Genomic DNA, 15,254 nt, shown 5'->3' with positions numbered 1-15,254 from the left:
AGGTACCAGTTTGACTGTGTAAGTCTGTAATTTGAAGATGCAGGTCTGTTACCAATGAACAATAAAAGGGACAAAATAGCACGCTTGGCTTTATGTTTAACTGGCTGAAGGCTCATACACTCCAGGATTGCCGGATATTTTAAATCTATAAATGAAACAAATGAGTTTTTGTTCCTAAATGACCTTAGCCATTCTTACAGGTTGAGATGTGCTCAATCAAAGATGTCAGCTGTTCTGGAAGCTCTTTTTCAAAATAAAGAAAAAAAGAAATCTCTACACTTATTATCAGAAGTAATTATAAAATCGATTTTACTTTCTTAGTCTTATATCAGTGAATGAAGGTAAGAGTGAGCCAGTAGAGCTGAATGTACTATGGCCCCATAAAGAACTGCTTTGTATTTCTTCCTCGGTAATAATTACCAATTTAGAAACATAGAGGGATTCACAATGCAAATGAGCTGCTTGGAAAAGCAGTGAGCAGCTTATGGGGGGGAGGGGGGGAGCAAGTTGATCAGCTGAGCATGCACATAACAGCCAATCACTAAGTGTGGCTGCTCTGCACATACTAATGGCCATGCTTATATACAGCTTTCATACAGTGGAGGAGTGGCTTAGTGGTTAGAGCACCAGGCTTGCAATCCAGAGGTGGTCAAATCCCACTGCTGCTCCTTGTGATCTTGGGCAAGTCACTTAAGCCTCCATTGCCTCAGGTACAAACTTAGATTGTGAGCCCTCCTAGGACAGAGAAATATCCAGAGTACCTGAATGTAGCTCACCTTGAGCTTACTACTGAAAAGGGTATGAGCAAAATCTAAATAAATTAAATACATGCAAAGAAGCTACATGTATGAAAGCCAGTGTAGTTTTTTTTTCTTCTTATAACTGATACAGAGGACTCCAAAATCTCTCTGCTAGCACTGTGAAACAGCAAACAATGAGCCTTTCACCACTCTGGAGAGCTCTGTATAGAAGCATATGACACTCTCCACCTCTTCCTCCATGCTACTTCAGCGAGCATGAGTCTCGCTTGCAGCAGCAAGTCCTTCCCCTGGGCCTAGACAAAAGCCGCCTCCTCATTTGGTAGCTATGTAATGGCTTACTGCTGAAGACTCATCGCACTTCACTACTTTGGGAGGGTGAAGTAAAGACTGGGTGCCTGCAGGGCTGCTCCAGCCAATGAAGAACAAAAAAAAAAAAGATTTTCATCCTGGCAATATCAGGACAAGGCTGCTCTGGAGCATCTTGTTTCTCCCCGCAGGTCCTTCTCCCCTTCCAGGAGTAGCAGAGGACTCTCTGGAGTGGCTGTGGAGTACTTGCGACCACAAAACTGTCAGGATCGACAGCTCTAGACCTCCCGTTAAATTTTCAACGGTAAAGGTAGAGAATCCTTCTGTGCATCGCTTAGAAACCAGCTGTTCATTGTTTTGCATGCACATTTGTATAGTAATTAGCTCATTATAATATCTTTGCTTACAATTTTCATTAACTGCTACCATGACAAGAAGAGAGCTCACAGAACCCTTTTGTGCATCTGGGCCTTTGTTTAGTCAACATGAGAGAAAAGTAGTATTACTATAGAAACAAGAAATTTTGTTTCTTCGTTTATCCATAAGGTCTGGATAACTTAATAGGGAGGAACATCTTTTCCTATGTAGTGCTTGTTCTAGATGTATTTCATACTTCATATTCTTCTGAGAAACACACATAAAAATGCTACTTCTTGGGTACTATTATATTGTGGTATTGATTCATTTTTCTCGGTAAGTATAAAAGTCATAATCGTACAACCTAGAGGTTTGTTTTATTTTATAATTTAGACTACCTCTTTAGATCTGTACTTGGACCAGTGTTTTTTAGTATTTATAAATGATCAGGAAGTGATAACATCGTGTGCTATCTGCATATTTGATCACCTCACAGTTATTCAAAGTTTTAAAATCACAAACAGATGTGAGAAATGGTAGGAAAACCTGACAACTGGGAGAGTAGGCAACCAGATGGCTGGTGGAATTTAATGTGAAGAATGCAAAATCATGCAGATAAAGAATAACAAACTATAGCTGCAGTGATGGTGGTGGTAGCAGCAGTATTCCTGCGGAAAGAAGGGTTGAAGGTGCATCCATACCTCAACAATTGGTTGATCTGAGTGGAGTCTGAGCAGGGGAGCTGGTTGGCCACCTATTGAGTTTTGGCAATTCTACGGTCCCTGGGTTTGGTGATCAGTTCTTCCCAAGAGTTACCTGGTTCCTTCCTAAAACCTGGAGTATCTGGGAGTTCAGTTCAACAAAGCTCAGGGGTGCGTTCTTACCAGAGGGCAGGAGGTGCAAACTCCTATCTCAGGTTTGTGGGCTGTTGCGATTGCAGAGCCCTTGGGGCTTGGGATTATGTGCAGGTGCTGGGTTTGATGGCTGCAACCCTGGAGGTGGTGCCATGGGTGCGAGCGCATATGTGTCCACGCCATGCACTCTTGTGCCAGTGGTTGCCAGTTTCCCAGGACTATCATCGCCGACTCTCTTGGCTACTGCAGGCGAGAAGCAGCATGACCTGGTGGTTGTGCGATTCCAGCCTCCAGTGGGAAGTGCTGTTGGCGTCCCTGCATTTGGTGAGGGTGGGGAGCGTATTGTCTCCACCAAGTTGTTCAGGGTCATTGGTCCCCACATTGGGTAGTAGTGGTCATGGACACTAGCCTGATGGGGTGGGGAGCTCATTGCTTCCACCTAGTTGTGCAAAGTTGTTGGTCCCTGCATTAGGTGGTGGTGATCACTGATGCCAGTCTGACGGGGTGGGGAGCTCATTGCCTCCATAGAGTTGTGCAGAGTAATTGGTCACAGCTGTAGACTGACAGGATTTGACTCTGCGCAAGTCATTGGTCAGTTTTGGTGACGACATGGTCCATCAACTGCCTAGAGCTGAGGACAGTTGTGAAGGTACTCAGTCCTTTCAGGACCTGCTGGAGGCTGGCGGTTTGAGTCCTCTCGGACAACTCTACAGCTGTAGCCTACATCAACTGCCAGGGTGATACTCAGAGCGTGGTTTTGGCCACAGAGGTGAGCAACCTTCTGCAGTGGGCAGAGAGTCACATTCTATGCTTGTTGGCAGTTCACATTGCAGGACAAGCTGATTTTCTCAGTCTTGATTCGGCAGAATGGGAGCTGGTGACAGAAGTATTTCTTCTGATCTGCGAACAGTGGGGATCACTGGAGATGGATCTGATCAACCAGAGCAAATGCCAAGGTGGTCAAGTTCTTCAGCAGAAGAAAGGAGTTAGTTTGCGGGTTGGACGGTCTGCTGCAGCCCTCGCTGAAGTCGGTTCTTCTGTACGTCTTTCCTCTGTGGCCCTTAATTGGACAGACCCTGCTCCAGATAAGTCAGGTTGTTCTGGTGGCCATGGATTGGTCGTGCCATCCGTGGTATGCGGTCTTGGTTCAACTGATGGCGGACCCACCTCTGGGTTGCCACTCATACCAAGGCTCCTACATCAGGGCCCAGTTCAGATGGAAGATCCCCCCCCCCCAGCTTTGGTCTTGTGGCTTGGCTCTTGAGAGGACAAGATTGAGGAAAAAGAGCTATTCTGATTCAGTTAATGTCACTTTGCTGCGGGCTAGGAAGCGTTCCACTACGACAGCTTACGCCAGAGTATGGTGCACTTTTGAGGCATGGTGTACGGCTCACGCTTGTTGCCTTTGCAGGCGTCTGTTCACAGATTTTGGAATTCAAACATGCATGGGATAAACATAAAGGAATCCTGTTCAGAAGGAATGGATCCCCAGGAGCTTAGCCGAGATTGGGTGGCAGAGCCGGTGGTGGGGGGCGGGGATAGTGCTGGGCAGACTTATACGGTCTTTGCCAGAGCCGGTGGTGGGAGGCGGGACTGGTGGTTAGGAGGCGGGGATAGTGCTGGGCAGACTTATACAGTCTGTGCCAGAGCCGGTGGTGGGAGGCGGGGCTGGTACAAATCAAAGTAGGGTATACACAAAAAGTAGCACATATGAGTTTATCTTGTTGGGCAGACTGGATGGACCGTGCAGGTCTTTTTTTGCTGTCATCTACTATGTTACTATGCATGATGCTAAGTGCCACTAACCAGAGAGGATCTAGGCATCATGGGCAATGTTGAAATTTTCTGCTATGTGTGTTCAAAAATGTAAATAATGTTAAGAATTAGGAATCAAACATATAAACGGCAAGTGACCGTACTTCACTTGCAAATGCGCAGTACAGACTTCCCTCTCTGTCCCGCCCTCGCGTCAAGACGTCATGATGTCAGAGGGCGGAACAGAGGGAACGAATTGTCGGACGCCGCCTGGAAAGGAACATCGCGCGAAACAACCTCCACCCTCCCCCCCCCCATCCCCGCCGCTCCTGCCCCCCCTCCTTATCGGGCCCCCTGCACTGACCTGACAGCGCCTCTCACCTCCGTGTGGAAGCGCTGCAGGCAGCAGCAGAGTGATCTGCTGCTGCCTGCAGCGCTTTCACATGGAGGTGAGAGGCGCTGTCAGGTCAGTGCAGGGGGCCCGGCACGGAGGGGGGAGGGAGTGGCGGTGATGAGGGTAGCTGGACATGGTGGGATGGTTGCTGGACTTGGGGTGAGAGCAGGGCACAGAGGAGGGTTGCTGGACATGGGGGGAGGGGGGAGGCCAAGGAAAGAGGAGGGTCGCTGGATATGGAGGATGGGAGGGTCGGTGGATGGGGTAAGGCCAGGGGAAAGAGGAGGGCTGCAATACTCGCCTGTTTTTACGGGCTTAACGGCTAGTAGAAAATAAATCAGATACCATCATAATGCCTCTCCCTCGACTGAAACCACACCTTGAGTATTGTCTGCCTTTCCTGATGCTGTATCTTACGAGAGAGATATAGTAGAATTTTAAAAAGTATAAAGAAGGGCAATTAATAATAAAGGGGGATGGACTGATTCCTTTACAAGGAGAGCTTGAAGAGGAGAGTACTCTTCAGCTTGGAGAAGAGATGGCTGAGGGGAGATAAAATAGAGGTCGAGTGGGGTGAAACTGGTAAACATAAATTGGTTGTTTGCTCTTTAAAAAATATAAAGATTAAGGAACATATCATGAAGTAACTAAGTACATTTTAAAACTAAAGGAGAAAATATTTTTTCACTCAATGAATAATTAAGCTCTGGAATTCATTGCTGGAGGATGTGGTAAACAAGTTAGCATAGCTGAATTTTTAGAGAAGGCTTGGACAAGTGCTAGAGGTAAAGTCTATAAATTTTATTCCTTAGCATCCCTCCGGACCGGCCCAGTGACTGACTGATGGGTTGTGTACGCCTTCCAGTTCCAGCAGATGGAGACTGAGAGTTCTGACTCATCAGAGACAGCCAATAAGAGCCCTTGCTAGATAGAAGAGTCCAGTATTCTCAGTCTCTAGCAGGTGGAAGGTGGTGAGCCCTGTCAGTCTCTCTTTCTCTGTGGAAAAAAAAAAAAGAATTATTATTTAGTTTAATTTTTTTTTTCTTATTTTCTTTTCACCTACTGCTGGGGAACCTTGTGGAGGTACTGGTCCGTGGGGGCCTTTAGTTACCTCGGGGGTGTAACACCCGGGTGGCCGGGTCCCTCCCCTCCAATCCTCCCTGCCTGTGATGATCCAACGGTGAGTCTTTTGGCGACTCGGCCTAAAAAAAAAAAAAAAAAAAGACGCTACTGGGACCAAGCTGTGCAGCTCTCTCTTTTTTTTTTCCCCCCTGCTGCGTTTCTTTCCCTGTCAGCCTTTGCTATCTTGGAGGCATTAAAAAAAAAAAAGAAGCTTTTCAGGGAACCAGGTGTTCCTTTTCCAGGCATGACAGAAAAATTTAAGTGCTGTGCCGTTTGTCAGTGCCGCGGCATAGACAAAGTGGGCCGCTGTAAGTACTGTACTTGTTTGGACAGCGCTTCTGTGCTGGGTCCTGTGGCGGCGAGTTCTTCTGATACGGGGGGAGTTGATGCTGCACTTCCCTCTGTTACTTCGGCAGTTCCTGTTGCTGCCGCCATTTTGCCACCCTCAGCTGATTTTCGAATTTCTGGGTCCCCTCCACCGCTGCACTCTCAGCCGGACAGCATTTCCAAGCTGCCTACGGACTCTGAGGAAGCCTTTCCCCCAGAGTTCGTTTTACAAATGTATAAAGAGTTTTTGCTAAGACATTCAAATCCTGCTCCTTCCTCTCCAGCAGCAGGGCAGAGCCAGAGTTTGCAGCTCTCGGCAGAAAGGCCTAGAACGTCTTCTCAGCTGCATGAGGATTTAGATCTGGATCCAGATTTCACCATGCCCTTTTTGGAAGACCAGGCTTTATTCCAAGAGGATTCTTTTGAAGATCCTTCCATCTCTTTGGAGTCAGACTTTGTTTCTATGATTCCTGGGGAGGATTCCTCAGTTCTTTGAATTTTTATAAAGAGGATCTTCAAGATTTAATTTCCCAGGTTTCATCTACTTTGCACTTTGACGAAGATGAGGAATCCCCTCCTCCTCCGCAGCCTCATAAAGTGGATCTCCTGTTGAAAGGAGTTCGCAAGCCAGGAAAGACGTTTCCCATGCATCAAGATATCCGGGATGTCATTCAGGCTCAGTGGAATGCTCCGGACTCTGTCTTCAGACTTGCAAAATCGATGGTCCTTCTTTATCCAGTTCCTGAAGCTGACAGGATCCTTTTAAAGCCTCCGGTGGTTGATGCTGTGGTCTCCGCGGTTAAAAAAAAGCAATACGTTGCCAGTGGATGGAGGTTCGGCGCTTAAAGACTTACAGGATCGCCGGCTTGAGTCTTTACTCAAGAGTAGTTTTGATGTCTTGGCTTTGGCGGTGCAGACTGCCATTTGTGGTTCTCTGGTGGCTAGGGCGTGCTTTCGGTGGTCTGAAAGGGGCCTAGACTGAACCTCAGATGATTTGGCCTCTATTGACGCTGAAGTGGCTAAGCTCGAGATGGGCTCGGCCTTCTTAGCGGATACCTTGTATGACTTATTGAGAGCATCGGCTAAATCTATGGCCTTAGGAGCGGCTGCTAGGAGATCTCTGTGGCTGAAAGGTTGGTCAGCAGATGCAGCTTCTAAATTTAAACTCAGTAAATTTCCCTTTAGAGGTTCTCTCTTGTTCAGTGATGATTTGGATAAATTGGTTCGTAGTTTGGGAGAGTCTAAAGTCCCTAGACTTCCCGAAGACCGGACGAAGCTCTCAGGTTGCTCTTTATTTTCGCCTTGTGGTCAAGGGTGCAACTTCCGATGATCTCGGATGAGTAGGTCGTCTCTGGTTCAGTGCTCGTTTCTTTCAAAGGACTCAGTCCTTTCGTAGCGCTCGAAGGGGAGATAAGGACTCAGGAGCCTTTTTCCAGGCGCCCTGTCGATCCTCCCATTGAAGTTTTCGGGGCCCAGTCGTGGGAGCGCGTTTGGCGTAGTTCTTCCAGAGGTGGGCCCAGATTACCACTGACCTGTGGGTCTTGGAGGTTATTCGAGAAGGGTGCGCTTTAGAGTTTGTGCATCCTTTGGCAGACGCCTTTCTGGAGTCTCCCTGTCAAGCTCGCTTCAAGGTGGCAGTGGTAAGGGGGACTCTAGACAGGCTACTCAGCCTTCAGGCTATTTGTCCCGTGCCCACCTCAGAACTCGGTCAGGGGCGATATTCAATATATTTTGTTGTTTCCAAGAAAGAAGGTTCTTTCAGACCCGTTCTGGATCTCAAAGTGGTCAATCGAGCTCTCAAGGTATCCACTTTTTGAATGGAGACTCTCCAGTCTGTTATTCTAGCGGTCAGGACTGGAGAATATCTGACAGCTTTAGATCTGACAGAAGCTTATCTTCATATTCCCATCCGTCCCTTACACCAACGCTTCTTGCGTTTTGCCATTCTCAGCAGCATTTCCAATTTCGGGCATTGCCGTTCGGTTTGGCAACAGCTCCCAGGACATAAACCAAGGTGATGGTCGTGGTGGCAGCAACTCTCCGCAAAGAGGGAGTTATGGTTCATCCATATCTGGACGATTGGCTCATTCAGGCCAAGTCGTTTCAGGAGAGTCGACAAGTCACGGACAGAGTGCTACAATTCCTGCAGTCCCTCGGATGGATAGTCAATTTCCAGAAGAGTCGCTCGCTCCCCTCTCAGTAGCTGGATTATTTGGGGGTGCGCTTCAACACTTTGAGGGGTCGAGTGTTCTTGACGGAAGCCCGGATTCTCAAGTTGCAGACCCTGGTCTGCCAGTTCCGCCGGGCAGTTCATCCATCGGCAAAAGACTATCTTCAGGTTCTAGGATCTATGGCAGCTACAATAGAGGCGATTCCCTGGGCCAGAGCTCACATGCGGTCGCTTCAGACATCCCTCCTCTCCAGGTGGTCTCCTCAGAGAGACTCTCTTTGGAAAAAGCTACCACTCCCAACTCGGGAGCAGAATGCTTTACGATGGTGGCTTCGGACATCCCATCTTGCCAGAGGCATGCTGCTGGATGCTCCACAGTGGACGGTGGTTATGACAGATGCCAGTCTAAAAGGCTGGGGATCTCATTGTCTGAGCCAATATGTGCAGGGGCTCTGTTTACCGGTGGAGGAAGCGACCAGTTCCATCAACCTTTTGGAGCTGTGGGCAATTCACTTAGCTCTCTGGGCCTTGTGTCCCCTGCTAGAAAGCCGGGCGGTGCGCATCATGTCCGACAACGCCACGGCGGTGGCTTATGTCAATCGTCAAGGAGGGACAAAAAGTCTTCTCTTGCAGCAGAAAGCTGTGCTTCTCCTGGACTGGGCAGAGTCCCATCTTATGGCCCTGTCGGCGGCTCATGTAGCAGGAGTGGAAAATGTACAGGCGGATTTTCTCAGTCGCACTACTCTGGATCCCGGGGAGTGGTCTCTAGGTTCAGAAGCATTCCAGCTAATCGTGCAGCGCTGGTGTCTTCCTGTCCTGGATCTTTTCGCCTCAGCAGCCAGTGCAAAGGTCCCAAGTTCTTCAGTCGACGGAGGGATCTCAAGTCACAAGGTATCGATGCGCTCCTTCAGCAGTGGCTGGAGGGTCTTCTCTATGCCTTCTCTCCGTGGCCACTGTTGTGACGCCTCATCCAGAAGGTAGAGGCCTACAGGGGTCGAGTGATCTTGATAGCCCCGGACTGGCTGCGCAGGCCTTGGTATGCCAATCTTCGCGGTCTGCTGGTCGGGCCTCCTGTACGATTCCCGGTCTTCCCAGAGTTGTTGATGCAGAGTCCTGTTTGTCATCCAGACCCCGGTCGATTTTGTCTTACGGCTTGGCTGTTGAGCGGGCGCGGTTGGTTGAGAGGTTTCTCATCTGGAGTGATTTCCACTATGCTCAAGTCTCAATGTCGTTCCACTTCTCTCAATTATATCAGAACGTGGAGAATTTTTGAGGAGTGGTGTGAGAGCGCAGGGGTTTCTCCTTTTCTCGCTTCTGTTTCGCAGATTCTGGATTTTTTGCAGCGGGGGCTTGATAAGGGGTTAGCTTTGTCCTTGCTTAAAGTGCAGGTCGCAGCTTTACTTTGCTTCAGGGGTCGGATTCTAGGTAAGTCCCTGGCCTCTCATCCAGATGTTCTCCATTTTCTGCGGGGGGGGGGGGGGGGGGCCCGCGAGTCTTTTATGCCCTCCCGCGCTGTCTATTTTTCCTGTGTGGGATCTCTATTTGGTTCTTTCCGCTTTGTCTCGTACTCCATTTGAGCCTTTAGTTTCCTGCACATTGAAGGATCGTACTCTCAAGGTAGTTTTTCTAGTGGTGATTGCGTCAGCTAGGGGAGTTGCAGACCCTTTCCTGTCGGTCACCGTTCTTGGCGTTCGCAAAGGATAGAGTGGTGGTGCGACCGGTTCTGTCCTTTCTTCCCAAAGTTTTGTCACGTTTCCATATTTCTCAGTCGGTTATTTTGCCAGTCCTAGGATCCTCCTCAGGTTCAGAGGTGCAGCGTCAGCTGAAGTGTCTAGACATTAGAAGAGCTGTCAGGCTCTATCTGAAGATTACAGAGGAGTTTTAGCAAACGGATCGTTTGTTTGTCCTTATAGGAGGAGCCCGGAAAGGGTTGGCGGCTTCCAAACCCACTATTTCGCGTTGGCTCAAGTAGATGATTGCTTCGGCGTATCTTTTGGCTGGTAAGCCACCTCCTGGGGGAGTTAAGGCTCACTCTACAAGAGGTCAAGCTACTTCCTGGGCCGAGTGTTCTTTGGTTCCTCCGCTGAAAATTTGCAGAGCGGCAATTTGGTCTTCCTTTGCTAGGCATTACGAATTAGATGTACAGAGTCAGCAAGACTCCATGTTTGGGGCACAAGTGCTTACAGCAGGGCTGCTGGGGTCCCGTCCATAATTTCACTGTTCAGTTACTTCCCATCAGTCAGTCACTGGGCCGGTCCGGAGGGACTAAAGGAAAGTAAATTAGCAGGTAAGGCCTAATTTCTCCTTCCTTAGCATCCCTCCGGACCGGCCCAGATCCCCCCCCCCCCCCCCCCCCCAATTTTCAGTTCGTTTTTATAGTTTGTTTTAGTCAGTTTATCCTTTCTTGAGATTGCAGCTGTTGTTCTATGCATCTTTATTGTTAAAAAAAAAGTTTTTTTTCTCTGTTATGCTTTATGCCTGTGGAGAGCGATGTACTTCCGCCAAGTTGCACAGGTTTTTTTTTCATGTCTCTGGCTGCTCAGGTTCCCGGGTGCACAGTATGTTTGAGGTCCTTTTCCTTCCTTCTGCTTTGCTATTGTATACTGGACTCTTCTATCTAGCAAGGGCTCTTATTGTCTATCTCTGATGAGTCAGAACTCTGTCTCCACCTGCTGGAAGGCGTACACAATGCATCAGTCAGTCGCTGGGCCGGTCCGGAGGGACTAAAGGAAAGTAAATTAGCAGGTAAGGCCTAATTTCTCCTTAATGTACATTTGGGGCAATTCACTGTTTATTCCTGGGAGGGAATACGCAGCATAGTATTTTTCTATTTTTTGGGATCCTGCAAGGTACTCATGACCTGGTTTGCCACTGTTGGAAACAGGGTTACAGGACAGTTTACAGTCTAATGTGACAATTCCATGGCGTCCCACAGATCAAAGGGTTTGCTTGTTGCAGCAACTGGGAGCAGTATTCCTGGTGCTGGGGCTTCAAGGTCTTGGTGGTGGTGGAAGCATCCTGTGTAAAGAATGCACCAGGGTACATCCTTATCTGGACGATTGGTTGATTAGAGCGTCTTCAGCACAGGAAAACCAGAATGATATTTCTGCTCCACTCCCTGGGTTGAGTAGTCAATCTGCCCATGAGTCACTTTGTTCCCACTTAGGTTCTGGAGTGTTTAGAGGTGCGGTTTAATACGTCTGTGGGGAAAATATTTCTACCGCATTTCTGGAAAGATGAGCTTCAGGCACAGATTTGTGGCTTGTTGTGGGATCTAAAGCTGTGCATCTGGGATTATATGCAGGTACTCGGGTCGATGGCAGCGACGCTCAAGGTAGTGCCATGGACCAGGACACATATGATAACTCTTCAGCACTGTGTATTGTCCTGTTGGTCTCCAGTGTCCCAGGTTTACAATCTGTGACATTCTTGGATGCCCGCAGCAAGAAGCAGTTTTTGCGTTTTGCGATTCTAGGTGGCTCCATTCGACCAGTCTTCATTGAGGAATGCTACTGGCTTCTCTGCCTTGGATGGTGGTGGTTACAAGGTGCTAGCCTGACGGGCTGGGGGCTCCATTGTCTCCATCTTAATGCTCAGGGAGTATAGAGCAGGTCGGAATCGTCATGGCTGATCAATCGATTGGAGCTCTGGGCCGTTTGCAAAGCTCTCTTGGCCTTTTGGTCCCACCTTAAGGACAGTCCAGTCTGCATTTTGTCAGATATTGTCATGGCAGTATTCTATATGAACAGACAGAGCGGCGCGTGCAGATGAAGGAGGAGTCTCGCTTTCTGCTTCGGTGAACGGAGTGGAATTTGCTGCTGCAGTCAGCGGTTCACATATTGGGGAATTTGAATGTGCAGGCAAATTTTCTCAGCCAGAGCTCTCAGAGATGGCCTTTTGATTGGTGACTCGACAATAGGGCACACCGGTTATGAACCTCATGGTGTCACGTCACAAAGCCAAAGTTCCAAGGTTCTTCACAGAAGTGCTGGATGCCTTGCTTTAGCCATGGCCGCCGTCAGGTCTTCTCTACATCTATCCTCCGTGACCACTGATAGGCAGGGTGCTACACAGTCATGCTTCACCGTGGACGGGTGATTCTGATTTCCCACGGATTGGCCAAGGAGGCTGTGGTATGCAGATGTTTGTGTGATGGTGGACAAGTTGTGCAGTTGTCTCCTGTTCAGGAACCTTCTTTGTCAGGGTCGAACTCAAGTGGATGATCCATGCTGCTTTATTCTTGTGGCTTGGCTCTTGAGTGGTCAAGATTGAGGAAAAAAAGATATTCTGATTCGGTTATCACTACATTGTTGCAATCATTTACCTATGCCTGATTTAGGAGGACCTTTGAGTCCTGATGTTTGCAGCAGGCGATTTTGCCCATTCATTCTTCCTTGCCTTAGATTTTGGCCTTCATACAGGAAGGCTGTTCGAAAGTTGTTGCCTACAATTCCTTAAGGGTTCAAGTAGTGGCCTTGTTTTTTCTTGGTCGACTACAAAATTCTTCTTTGGCCGCGCATCTGGATGTGGTGCATTTTTTTGAAGGAGGTTAGTCGGTTGAAGCCTCCTATTCGGTATCCTTGTTTGGAATGGAACCTAAATACAGTTCCTTAGCATCCCTCCGGACCGGACCAGGATTGGACTGCCTACCAGCAGGTGGAGACTGAGAAAAAATTCTGAGACTAGAGAGCCAATGAGAGGCCTAGCCATATGACCCTAGCCTCAGTATTTTGTCAGTCTCCAGCAGGTAGGAGGCGAGCCCATTAGTCTCTCTCTTTTCTTCTCTTGTTTCTAGTTAGACTAAAGTATTTTAATTTTATTTCTGTGCCGTGGGACTCTTTTTGGAGGCTTGACAGGTATTTATTTGTCTTCTTAGCCTCTGGGGTGTTATACTAGGGTGTCACGAGTCCCTTCCTCCCCATCTCCCTTCATATCTTTGGGAAGGGATGCCGTTTCAGTTGAAAGGTGTTTGCCTTTGGGAGAGGCAGCCACATTTGTTCTTTAAAAAAAAGTGTGGGGGGGGGGGGGGAGTTTATTTTTTAATTGGCTAGCAGGCAGCTCCGTTTGTCTAGCTCAATTGTTTTTTTTTTTCTATCAGTCAGCTGTTTGGTCTTTCTTAAAAAAAAAAAAAAAAAAAAGAGTGATTATTTTCCTGCCCCGAAGTTTAACGAGCAACTGTGAGTTTTATTTGATTTCGGGGCAGTTTATTTCTACAGTCCGTTTGTGGTTCACCGGCGCTTTCATTTAAAAAAAAAAAGCACGAGTCGCATTACCAGTACTCTCAGCTCCGCTATGACGGAGAAGTTGAAAAGATGCACAGTTTGTCAATGCTGCAGTGTTGGCGCTTCGGGTAAATGCAAGCTTTGTATGGCGATTGAGGATTCAGCGGGACCTCTTCCGTCGGTGGTTTTGCCAGTTGCTTCGTCGTCGCGGTCTACTGCAGTCTCAGAGGCTTCTGCGGCTGCTATTGATACCGGTTCACAGAAACTGGTGTGAGGCCGTCATTTTGACTGCAGCGCCAGCGATTCCTTCCTGTGAGTTATCTTCTTCTCAGTCCTTGGGGGTTCTAGGGGACGTTGAAGCAGGGTCTCAGGTGGGAGGGACTCAGGGGGGGGGGGTTTCCTCCTGAGTTTGTCCTCCAGATGTACCAGGCTTTTTTATTGAAGCAGAATGGTTTTACAGAGGGCCTTCAAGGGAGTCTTCTAAGCTTGCTCCTCCTACAAAGGCCATGTTCTTCTTAGGCAGAAGACTTATCTGACCAGGATCAAGATATGCCCTTCTTAGAAAAAGAGGAGGGTTTAGCAGAGGATTTTTGGGAAGATCAGTCTCCTGGTGATTCTGAGCAAGTTCATTTTACTCAAGGAGTAGATCCTTCTGTTGCTAGCATTTTTCATAAAGAGGATTTGCAAGAGCTTATTTCTCTGGTTTCTTCCACTCTGCATTTTCAGGAGCAGCCCCCGGCGACTGAGGTTCGTAAGGTTGACTTGTTGGTTAAAGGATCCAGAAGTTCAGCAAAAACTTTTCCCATGCATTAGGACATTTGGGACGTTATTAAGGCTCAGTGGGAGGTTCCTGACTCTGCCTTTCGTCTAGCTAGATCCATGTCTCGCCTTTACCCAGTGCCGGATGTGGACAGGGTTCTTCTCAAAGTTCCGGTATTCGATGCGGTAGTATCAGCGGTTACTAAGCGTAATACGGTTCCCGTTGATGGGGGAACCGCCCTTCGAGATGTACAAGACAGGAGGTTGGACTCTCTCTCCTTAGGAATAGTTTTGATGTCTCTTCTTTGGCAGTGCAGGTGGCTTTTGTGGCTCTTTGGTGGCTAGAGCCTGTTTTCGCTGGGCGGAGAGAGTCTTAGATAGATCTTTGGATGACCTTTCTGCTATAGATGTAGAAGTGGCTAAAATTGAGACAGGTTCAGCTTTTTTGTCTGATGCTTTGTATGATCTTCTTAGAGCATCGTCTAAATCCTTGGCATTGGGTGTAGCAGCTCGCCGATCTCTTTGGTTGCGAGGTTGGTCGGCAGATGCTGCCTCCAAGCTGAGTAAGTTTCCTTTCCGAGGTTCTTTCTTGTTTGGAGAAGGCTTGGATAAATTGGTGCCTTCCTTAGGGGGTTCTAAGGTTCCTCACCTTCCAAAGGATAGGCCTCATCTATATAGTCGGGATTCTTTGTTTGGTCATGGTAGGACGAGAAATTTCCGAAGGTTTCAAGCTGATAGGGGAGCTCAGATTCAGAGATCTCGTTTTTTAAGTAGGTCTCAATCCTTTCAGGGTTTCCGCAGAGGAGGTAGAGTCTCAGGCGCCAATTTTAGATCTCCCTCCTGTCCTTCCCAGTGAAGGTGTGCGGGCCTCTCCTCTGATTGCTGTAGGAGCTCGGCTCTCAGTTTTATCAGAAGTGGGTCCACATTACTTACGATCAGTGGGTCTTTGAAGTTATTCACGAAGGTTATGCCTTAGAATTCGCAAGGCCTCTTTCAGACGCCTTTCTGCAGTCTCCCTGTCGCTCTCGTCAAAAGGCGGGCGCGATTCGGGAGACTCTACAAAGGCTCTTAGATCTTCAGGCTATTTGTCCAGTCCCTTCTTCCGAATGCAGACAGGGTCGTTATTCCATTTACTTTGTGGTCCCCAAGAAGGAGGGTTCCTTTCGTCCTATTTTAGATCTCAAAGCTGCCAATCAGGTTCTCAGGGTCACAAGTTTTCGAATGGAA

At 48.2% G+C, this 15,254-nt stretch overlaps 1 protein-coding gene across 3 annotated transcripts in view; it reads left to right on the top strand.

Annotated features, from left to right (window-relative positions):
- The window catches only part of SLK (STE20 like kinase), a 322,672-nt gene that overhangs the window by 1,226 nt on the left and 306,192 nt on the right, over positions 1 to 15,254 (top strand). The gene's annotated exons all lie outside the window — the stretch shown is intronic.

The sequence above is a fragment of the Microcaecilia unicolor genome, chromosome 5 (genome assembly GCF_901765095.1).
Source record: "Microcaecilia unicolor chromosome 5, aMicUni1.1, whole genome shotgun sequence".
In the NCBI taxonomy this organism is placed as follows: domain Eukaryota; kingdom Metazoa; phylum Chordata; class Amphibia; order Gymnophiona; family Siphonopidae; genus Microcaecilia; species Microcaecilia unicolor.
This window is presented reverse-complemented; position numbering and strand designations above follow the sequence as displayed.